Genomic DNA, 10,468 nt, shown 5'->3' on the forward strand with positions numbered 1-10,468 from the left:
TGGCTCTCACGACCAGACTATTTAACAGTTTCTTCCCCCAAGCTAACAGACTCCTCAATACCCAAAGCCTGGACTGACACCTTACTGGCCTATTGTCCTGTTTATTATTTATTGTAATGCCTGCACTGTTTTGTGCACTTTATGCAGTCCTGGGTAGGTCTGTAGTCTAGTGTAGTTGTGCGTTCTCTTTTCTCTGTGTTGTTTTTTACGTAGTTCAGTCTATTTTTTGTACTGTGTCATGTCACACCATGGTCCTGAAAAACGTTGTCTCATTTTTACTATGCACTGTACCAGCAGTTATGGTCACAATGACAATAAAAGTGACTTGATTACCTTGAGCCAATGAAATTGAAACATCATAGAATTAACTGATCAGGAAAACAAAAGAAAGAAGGTTTTCAGGAGTACGGGCAGAACAACTTTCTGGTGACCAGCCATTGAGGAAGCGGACACTCCCATGTTACAAGTGTGAAGACCACATCACGATCAAGAAGAAGGCCTGGCTAGTGTTGACTCCTTTTCCTGTGTACTACCTTTTCTCTTCCTTGACTATTCATGGAGTGTCAGGGAAGCCTGGTGGCTGTTCAGTTTTGTAAGTTCATCTTTTTTTGCTAATTGAGCCAATAATGATACTTGTCTGTAAATGCAGATTCTCTCTGTGCCTAACATGATTATTATTGAGGATAATCCTTGTAACTGCATATTCTTTCCAATGCTGTATTCCATTTGCCACTTCTTTGCCCTGTTTCCTAGTCTATCCAAGTCCTCTGCCAACCCCTGCTTCCTCAATGCTACTTGCCCCTCCACCTATCTTTGCATCATCTGCAAACCTGAACACAAAACTATCAATTCCACCATTAACAGACCCATCACTAACCCCTGCAGAACACTACTAGTCACCAAGAGCCAACCCGAAAAAGTCTCCTTTATTCCCTCTGCCAGTCAGCCAATCTTTTGTTCATGCTGGCATCTTGCCTGTAATATAGTGGGGACTCTCATCTTGTTCAGCAGCCTCATATATGGCACCTTGTCAAAGGCCTTCTGAAAATCCAAGTAAATAACATCCACTGGCTCTCCTTTGTCCTGAAGGGGTGACAAATAGGACATATAGAGAGGTAGTTACACCCAAGGTGCAGGACGCAGGAAACTGGGTGACAGTCAGGAAGGGGAAAGGGATAAAGGAGCCAGTGCCGAGTACCCCTGTGGCCATCCCCTCAGCAATAGGTATATCACTTTAGATCACTGTTGGGGCAGGGGCAGACAATAGAGGAAAATCGTAGTCATCGTGTCTCCAGAACTGAGTCTGGCCCTGTGGCTAGAAGGGAAGGTGGTGGGGAGAAGAGGTTAGCTGTGATGGTAGTGGATTCATTAGCTAGGGAGACGGACAGGAGGTACAGTGGGCAAAAACGCGATTCCCAGATGATATGTAACCTCCTGAGTCCCAGGGCCCAGGACCCAGGACATCTCAGACAGAGATCTCAGTATTCATAAGTGGGAGGGCTAATAGCCAGAGGTCCTAGTCTATGTAGGTATCATTGACATAGGAAGGATGAATAATGAGGTTCTGCAAAGCACGTTCAGGGAATTAGAAGCTAAATTGAAGGGCAGGACCAGAGTTGTGATTTCAAGATTGCTACCTGTGCCATGTGCTAGTGAGACCAGAACTAAGAAGATTATACAATTTAATACCTGCCTATGGATTTGTTGTAGGAGGGAGGGCATAAGATTTTTGGATCATTGGGCTCTCTTTCAGGGATGGTTTGCACCTGAACTGGAGGGGGCTAACATCCAGTGGGAAAGTTTGTTAATGCTGCATGAGAGGGGTTCGAACTAGAGTTGCAGAAGGACGGAAACCAGAGTGCCAGAACTGTTAGTGGAGAGGTTGTGGAGTCAGATGTTGGTAAGACCTCAGACAAAGGCAGGAATCAAAAAGTTGAGCATGGCGCGACTAGTGTCCTGCGGTGTATATATTTTAGCACAAGAACCATCGTAGGAAAGTCGGATGAGTTCAGGGCATGGATTAACACCTAGAATTATGATGTTGTAGACATTAGTGAGACTTGGTTGCAGGAGGGGCAGGACTGGCAGCTCAGTATTCCGGGATTCTGTTGTTTTAGATGTGACAGAGCGGGAGGGATTAAAGGAGGAGAGGTGTTATCATGACAGTACTCCACTAGGACAGAATGTAAAACTTGACTAGTGGGGCATTATGAATGGAACTGAGAAATAAGAAAGGAATCACCATATTAATTGGGCTATTTTACAAACTACCCAGCAGTCCAAGAATTTAGAGGAACAATCTTGTAAAAAACGTAGGACCTTATATTAGGTAATTTTAACTTTCCACCTATTGACTGAGCATCCCATTCTGTAAAAGGACTAGTTGGATAGCATTTGCTTCATCAGTATGTAGAAGTCCTAACTAGAGAGCGTGATATACTGGTTCTGCTATAAGGAAATGAAACAGGGCAGGTGTACAATCCATGTGTGGAGCCAAAATAGATGGGGGTGATCTTAAATGTATTTTTTGCATCTGGATTTACACAGGAGATGGATACAGAGTCTATAGAGTGAGGCAAAGCTTCATGGACCCTGTACAGATTACAGAGAAGGAGGTGTTTGCTACCCTAAGGCAAATGAGGGTGGATAAATCCCCAGGTCCTGACAAGGAGTTCCCTCGGACCCTATGGGAGTGTTGCAGAAATTGCTGGGGCCCTAGCAGAGATACTTAAATCATCATTAGCAACAGGAGAGTTACCAAGGAATTAAAGGACAGGTAATGTTGTTCTGCTGTTTAAAAAAAGGCTCTAAACAGAAATCATGTAATTATAGGCCGGTGAGTCTGTCATCAGTTGTGGTAAAGTTATTGGAAGGTATTCCAAGGGATTGGACATAGAAGATGGACTGGTTAAGGATAGTCAGCATGGCTTTGTGCTTGCTAGGTCATGTCTAATCAATTTTATAGAGTTTTTTGAGGAAGTGACCTGGAAAGTGGATGAAGGCAAGGCAGTGGACGTTGCCTACATGGGCATTAATAAGGCATTTGATAAAGTCCTTCATGGGAAGCTGGTCAAGAAGGTTCAGTCAGCTGGCATTCAAAATGAAGTAGTAAATTGGATTAGACATTGGCTTTGTGGGAAATGCCGCAGAGTGGTAGTAGATGGTTTCCTCTCTGACTGGAGGCCTGTGACGATTGGTGTAGGTGCTGAGACCTACCTGATATAGACGTTTGTCATCTATATCAGTGATCTGCTTGATAATGTAGTTAACTGGATCAGCAAATTTGCGGATGACACCAAGATTGAGGGGATAGCGGACAGTGAGGAAGGCTATCATGGCTTGCAGAGGGATCAACTGGAAAAATGGCAGATGGAATTTGATGCAGACAAGTGTGAGGTTTAGCACTCAGGTAGGAACAACCAAGCTTAGGCAGTGAAAAATGGGGCACTGAAGAGTGTGGTAGAACAAAGGGATCTGAGAATACAGGTACAGTATTCGTGGAAGGTGGCGTCACAGGTAGATAGGTTTTGGCAAATCGGCCTTTATAAATCAATATTGAGTGCAGAAGATAGGATGTTATGTTGAAGTTGTGTATGACATTGGAGAAACAGAATCTGGAGTATTGAGTGTTGTTTTGGTCACCTACCTACAGAAAAGATGTAAACAGGGTTGAAAGAGTGTAGAGAAAATTTACAAGATTGTTTCCAGATCTGGAGGACCTGAGTTATAAGGATAGATAGAATAGGTTAGGACTGTATTCTTTAGAATGTAGAAGATTGAGAGGAGATTGAAGAAGTATACAAGATTATGAGGGGTATAGATATGATAAATGCAAGCAGTTCATGGGGAACATGAAGGGATATTTCTTCACTCAGAAGGTGGTGAGAGTGTGGAAAAAGCAGCCAGCACAAGTGGTCCATGTGTACTCAATTTCAACGTTTAAGGGAAGTTTGGAAACATACGTGGATAGTAGGGGTATGGGGAGCCATGGTGCTGGCTCAGGTCATTGGGAGGAGGCAGCTTAAATGGTTTCCACATGGGCTAGGTGTTCTAAAGGGCCTGTCTCTGTGCTATACTTCCCTATGACTCTATACTGCCTGTTATTTCCTCAAAAATATTCAGTAGATATTCAGAACTTTATGATAATCCATTTGGTTCAAATGACTTATTTATCTTCAGACTTTTCATTTTCCCAAGTACTTTTTTCCTTGGAATGTTGAAGAGATTTAATAGAGGTATAAAAAATTAGGAGGGGTATAGATAGGGCAAATACAACCAGCCTTTTTGTATTGAGGTTTGGTGAGACTATGACAAGAGGTCATAGGTTAAGGATGAAAGGTGAAATATTTTAAGGGAACCTGAGGGGGAACTTTTTCACTCAGAGGGTGGTGAGAATGTGGAATGAGCTGTCAACGCAAGTGGTGGATGTGAGTTTGATTTCAACATTCAAAGGAAATTTGGATAAGTACATGGATTAGAGGGATATGGAGGATTATAGTCCAGGTTGGACTAGGCAGCATAACATTTTGGCAAAACACTTGTTTCTGTGTTGTAATACTTCAAGACTCTATGATTACACCTTCTCTTTAGTATAGCGATTACATTCACTTCTGCCCCTGACACTCTGGAATTTCCGGTATTCTGTTGGTGTCTTCCACAATGAAGATTGATGCAAAGTACTCATTCAATTTGTCTGCCATTTATTTGTTCCCCATTACAGCTTCTCCAGCATCATTTTTCAGCAGTTTAATGTTCACTTTTGCCTCTCTTTTACTCAATATATCTGAAAAACCTTTTAGTATCCTTTATCTTACTGCCTAGTTTACTTTCATATCAAATCTTTTCTCCCTGTATTGTTTTGCTAGATTCCTTCTGTTGGCTTTTAAAGCTTCACAATCCTGCAAATTTCTACTGGTTTCTGCTATACTGTATGCTATTCCTTTTGCTTTCCATGCTGTCTTTGGCTCCCATTGTTGGTCATGGTTGCCCTCATCCTCCATTTAGAATAATAATTCTTCTTCAGATTGAACCAATAGTTTGCCTTCTGAATTACTTCCAGAAACTTCAGCCATTGCTGCTCTACTGTTATCCCTGCTAGTGCCCCCTTCCAATCAACTTTGGCTAGCTCCTCCCTCATGTCTCAGCAGTAGTACAACTCAGATACATCTGATTTCAGCTTCTTCCTCTCAAACTGTAGGATGAATTCAATCATATTATAATCACTGCCTCCTAATGGTTCCTTTACTTTCAGCTCCATATTCAAACCTGGTTTTGATTTTCCCCCAATGTACCTGCTTCTTGAAAACTCCCATGGATAAGAGGCCTTTATAAAATTCCCATTAGTATCTTTTTACCCTTTCAGTTACTTAACTCTACCCACAATGAATCAACATCTTCTGATCCTATGTCACTTCTTTCTAGGGATTCTAAGAATGGAGAGGAAATAGCCAGTATAAAGAGGTGGGAATTTGGGCAGTGGTGGACATTGGGGGGAAGTAGGTGAAGGAGGGGATGAGAAGCAAAAGATGAAGTGCTTGAGAGGCTGTAACATAAGACCCAGTCCCTGAGTGGCAGTAGGACTTTATACTGTGGTCCTTCACCTCAAATCATTTTGGCTGGCTATTCAGTGCCTTCAGTGCCTATTCGTACAACCTGGACATTTTATTACACAACAGAAGACCAACCATTAAGCAAATATGTGTACTTTCCACCAGACATTGGTCTTCCAGCAGTAGGTAATGTTTGTTTCAAAGTGCTTCCTTGGAAACAGCTTGTAGATCAGAGAATCGTCTATTATGGAGCTGCTTGAGACAAATTTCAACAGAGACGATTACATTCTTTTTCAGACCCTCTTTGCAAACACAGTCCACACAGAGACGGATTATCAGCTCATTCGTATTGCAGACATCTCATAAAATAAAACAACAATTGCACTAGATGTCCTTGTGGAACATGGCTATCAATCATGTCTTAATCCATATAATTAATAATATGTCCTTTGCTCTAATTTTTCCAGCCGGCGTGGCCTTTGTTTCTAAATGCTTGTATCTTTGTTACGAGCCTCCCTGAGGCTCTAATGAAACTCCAAAATTATATCGTAAACCAGCACACATTTTCGTAACTAGAAATAATGAAGCATAAGCATTTATTTATTGCTGTTTTTATCCCAGTTGGTCTATTGTGCTTGTTACAATGTGGACTAGTTTTTGAGCTTCTTTTATAACATGGACAAAGGCATCCTGCAGGAGATAATTCAACAGTATAACAACCACAATGAATCACAGCAGCCAAGAAGGAATGTTTGTTAATATTTTTCACATTGCGCAGTAACGGAATCCATTACTTTAACATTTTACTGCAACTATAAAATATATGGTATCTTGCATGTATTTGCAGCCATAGCAATGACAAATAATAAAAAAAAACAAGAAGTATGAAAGTGGTTTTCATCCTATCATCCCCTTTACATTAAACAGTCTTGAAAAGTAAAGTTCTGCATAAACACTCCATAATTCCCAAAAGCAAGCCTATTTATTTAAATAAGGCCTGCCTGATAATAGGAGGTGTGGAGGATATATGTAGTAATCCATGCCTAGTTAATCTACAAATACAGTGCTGATCCTTTAACGCTCCTCAGCTATCTTGGGAAAGGGATTTTTGTTTGCTTGATGTGTCAGTAAAACTGCTAATTTACCTTTTACAATCTGTGCAGAAATTTAGAAGAAATCCTTCTGCTATGTTTACCATATAAGCATCATTTAACAACCAAGGAATATTTTCCCTCAACCATTTAATAAAAATCTATTTGAGAATTGATTAGTGCTTTGCATCATCTTTGTTTTGTTGCATGTAGTTCATTTGTACTAATCTCCCTATTTTATATATAGGGTTAAAAAAATTTGACTGTTTACAATCTCTGGTTTATGATTAATAAAATAACACATCTATTCTAGAGGGTGTCATTAGCAGTTACAGTTCTGTCGTCAATGAGCAGTTACGGGCCAGAAACCTCATTGAGTGTGTAGCAGTGCTATAACAACAACTAAAATCGATCACCCTTTGAATATTAATTCATTTTATGAATTATTGGATGAGCCTTCTTGTTTACAGTTATCAACAGAACATAGGGATTGTCTTTACAAATAGCTAAATAAAAGGGGATAAAATTATATTTGCCATGAAATTGAGTGTTTTACTCAGCAGACCAGGCCCTGTAATTTCTGATTAGGATAATATATTAACAATTTGCAGATCTAAAAATCTTATTGCCTGCAAACAACATGACCTGAAATCAGCTTTGCAGAATTGTTTTTATTTTGTTTGTGAGGAATCTTTGCAGATTCCTTAGTAAAAACAAAGTACACTGCAGATGCTGTGGTCCAATCAACACGTACAACACGCTGGAGGAACTCAGCAGGTTGGACAGCATCCGTGGAAACGAACAGTGAATGTTTCGGGCCGACACCCTTTGTCAGAACTGTTTGTTTCCACCGATGCTGTCCGACCCTGCTGAGTTTTGTAGATTCCTTTATTCTCTGTGAATTAGTTAAATAGTATTACCTTCATTGTCAGCTCATGCAAAAATCCAAAAAGCAATAGGTAATATGCTTGTGGTTAGCTAACTGCAAAATAATGAATATAAATTTCTGTACAACATCCCGCAGTTATAATTCGATGTCTGGTCAGGCATCTTCAACGCAACAAACTATTGCTAATCAATGTAATCTGATAAAAATTAACACCAAATCAAAGCAAAAAATGTTAGAGGGTGTATATAAAGCCTTAGCCAGAAATACAGAAGTAAAAAAGAATTTAACAGCAAGAGTAAGAATGGGTTCTTTGAAAGAAAGGACTTTAATATTTATTGCAGAGGTGGATTTACAAAAGAGGTAAAAGAGTAAGGTTTCAAGAGCCAGAAATGGAAGAACATGGAGTTGCAGAGAAAATGAGAAAGATGGGAATGATATCCACACAAATGAATTTAAACACTTGGATAAATTTTCAGTTCTAGTGCTGTAGACAGAGAGCAAATACAGTGGAAACAAAAATGGTGATGAGTGAGTAAGATCTGGTGTGAGCTCTAATTCAGGGGAAAAAATTCAAGAAATCCAATATTAACAAAGTTGCCTTTGTTTTGTAAATCTATCATTTTTAGTTGCTACCATATGTCTTCCATATTAACTTGCATTCTCTTCAGATGGCTGGTGAAAAATACTGAATAAAAGATGGCCCTGGGGACGAGGAAGTTCAGCTTTGTTGAATAGACTGGCGAGGATTGTGTCGTTCTCTTTGGAAAAGAGATTAAGTAGGGTTACACAGAAAGAGCCAGTAAATAGACTTTATAGGCCTGCTTGAGCAGAGAGTCAATATGGATGCAAGATATCAGATGCCACGTTCTCTGCTGTGACAATTATGAATCAATACCAGTAAAAAAAACAATCATAAAACAATGGAAAACATTCATTTAGAACAATATGACAACCGATAATGGCTATAATTATTCAAAACCATGTAAAATAGTACATAAAGTCAGTAAAGCTTATGTTGGGATAAGATTATAAGATATAGAATGAGAATTAGGCCATTTGGCCTATCAGGTCTGTTCCACCATTCATCCATGGTTGATTTTATTTCAACCCCATTCTCTCAGCATTTTCTCATTATGCTTAACCCCCTTACCAATCAAAAACCTATTATTCTCTGATTCTCTGCCTTAAATACATTTTACTCCACAGCTATCTATGGCAATGATTTCCACATACTTGCCACACTCTGGTTTAAGGACTAGGAAAATTTCCCCTCATCTCAGTTTTAAAGGAACATCCCTTCATTCTGCGGCTTCCCCTTTGAGCCTAAACTCTCCTAAATATGGACACATCTTGTCCATTTTCTCTCTATTCAGTATCTGGTAGGTTTTCATATGATTCCCCCCCTCCCACCCCATTCAAGTACAGATGCAGCAACATCACTCTTCATTTGTTAAGCCTTTCATTCCTGTCATCATTCTTGTCAACCTCCTCTGGACCTTCTCCAGAGTCAACACACCTTTCCTTAGAGATGGAATTCAGAATTTCTCACAATATTCCAAATGTAATTGAATTTAATTGTAATTAATTAAATTAAATGTAATTAATTAAATGAACTTAAATGTAATTAAATGCCTTATAAAGCCTCAGTAGTATATCTTTGCTTTTGCATCTAATCTTCCTGAAATTAATGCTAACATTATATTTGACTTTATTATGACTCAGTCTGCTAGTTAATCTGAAAGGAATGTTGAACTAGGACCCACAAGTCCCTTTGAACTTCTGATTTCTAAATACTTATCCCTTTTAGAAAATAGACTAGTCTTTTGATCTTCCTACCAATATGGACAACCTCAAACCTTCCTATGCTTCATTGCCCACTCCCCCAACCTGTCCAGACCTGTGCACCCACTTTCAGGCTACTCTGTGGTCTGAAGTTTAATGGCTTCAGCTTCATGGTTGCAGACTCACTTTTGGAGAATTTGTAGTTCCTGTTCCATACATTTTTGTTTACTCCTCTTTACTGTTGGTGTGATTTGATCGGGGCACTTCAGCATGGAACTAGCTCTGCAGCCGTGGCCTGCAATCAACACAGCTCTGCAGCTGATGGCTCCTCGAACAGCTTCACTTGCCTCAGTGGCTTGAGGCTGTGGGCTCACTTTCTCAAGTTTGATGTTCTGTGTGCTATTTGCACGCTTTCTGTTGTTTGCATGATTTGTGCTTCTTTTTGTGTGTTGGGTGCTTAATGGTCTTTCTTGTCTGGGCTTCTTTTAATAGGCTCTATGGTGCTTCTTTATTTTGAGGCTGCTTGTGGGACGATGAATTTCAGGGTTGTATACTCTATGCATACTTTGATAATGAATGAACTTCGAACCTTTGAAATTTTGAAATCCTTCTGACGACTCCCTGCCTCCACATCACGAGCTGTTCCTCCAACTATCTTGGTATAGTCAACATGACAATATTTCTCAACAAGAACAAAGCAACATACCCTGACACCTGTGGTGGGAAATGTAAGTAAGGCCCACGTGTGAGGCTGGTCACAGCCTCTTTAGAACATAAAAGAACAGGAAGTTAACTAGAGTAAGGATAAGACAAGTCAGGGATAAAAGTGAAAACGTGCCTGGAGTTTTCAGTAACAGTTTTTGCATTCTGACTTGTCACCCTAGTACCAAAAATTTGGAGGATGATAAATGTTATTTCTTTGTTCAAGAGAAGTAATAGGGATAAACATGGGAATTACAGACCAGTAAGTTTTATGTCAGTGGTGACATAAGAACATTGTAAAATAGGAGCAGGAGTCAGCCATCTGGCCTGTTGAGCCTGCTCTGCCATTCAGTAAGACCATGGCTGATCTGGCCATGGACTCATCTCCACCTACCTGCCTTTTGCCCATTACCCTTAATTCCCCTACTATGTAAATATCTATACAACCTTGTCTT

Source organism: Hypanus sabinus, chromosome 14, assembly GCF_030144855.1.
Source record: "Hypanus sabinus isolate sHypSab1 chromosome 14, sHypSab1.hap1, whole genome shotgun sequence".
Taxonomy (NCBI): Eukaryota; Metazoa; Chordata; class Chondrichthyes; order Myliobatiformes; family Dasyatidae; genus Hypanus; species Hypanus sabinus.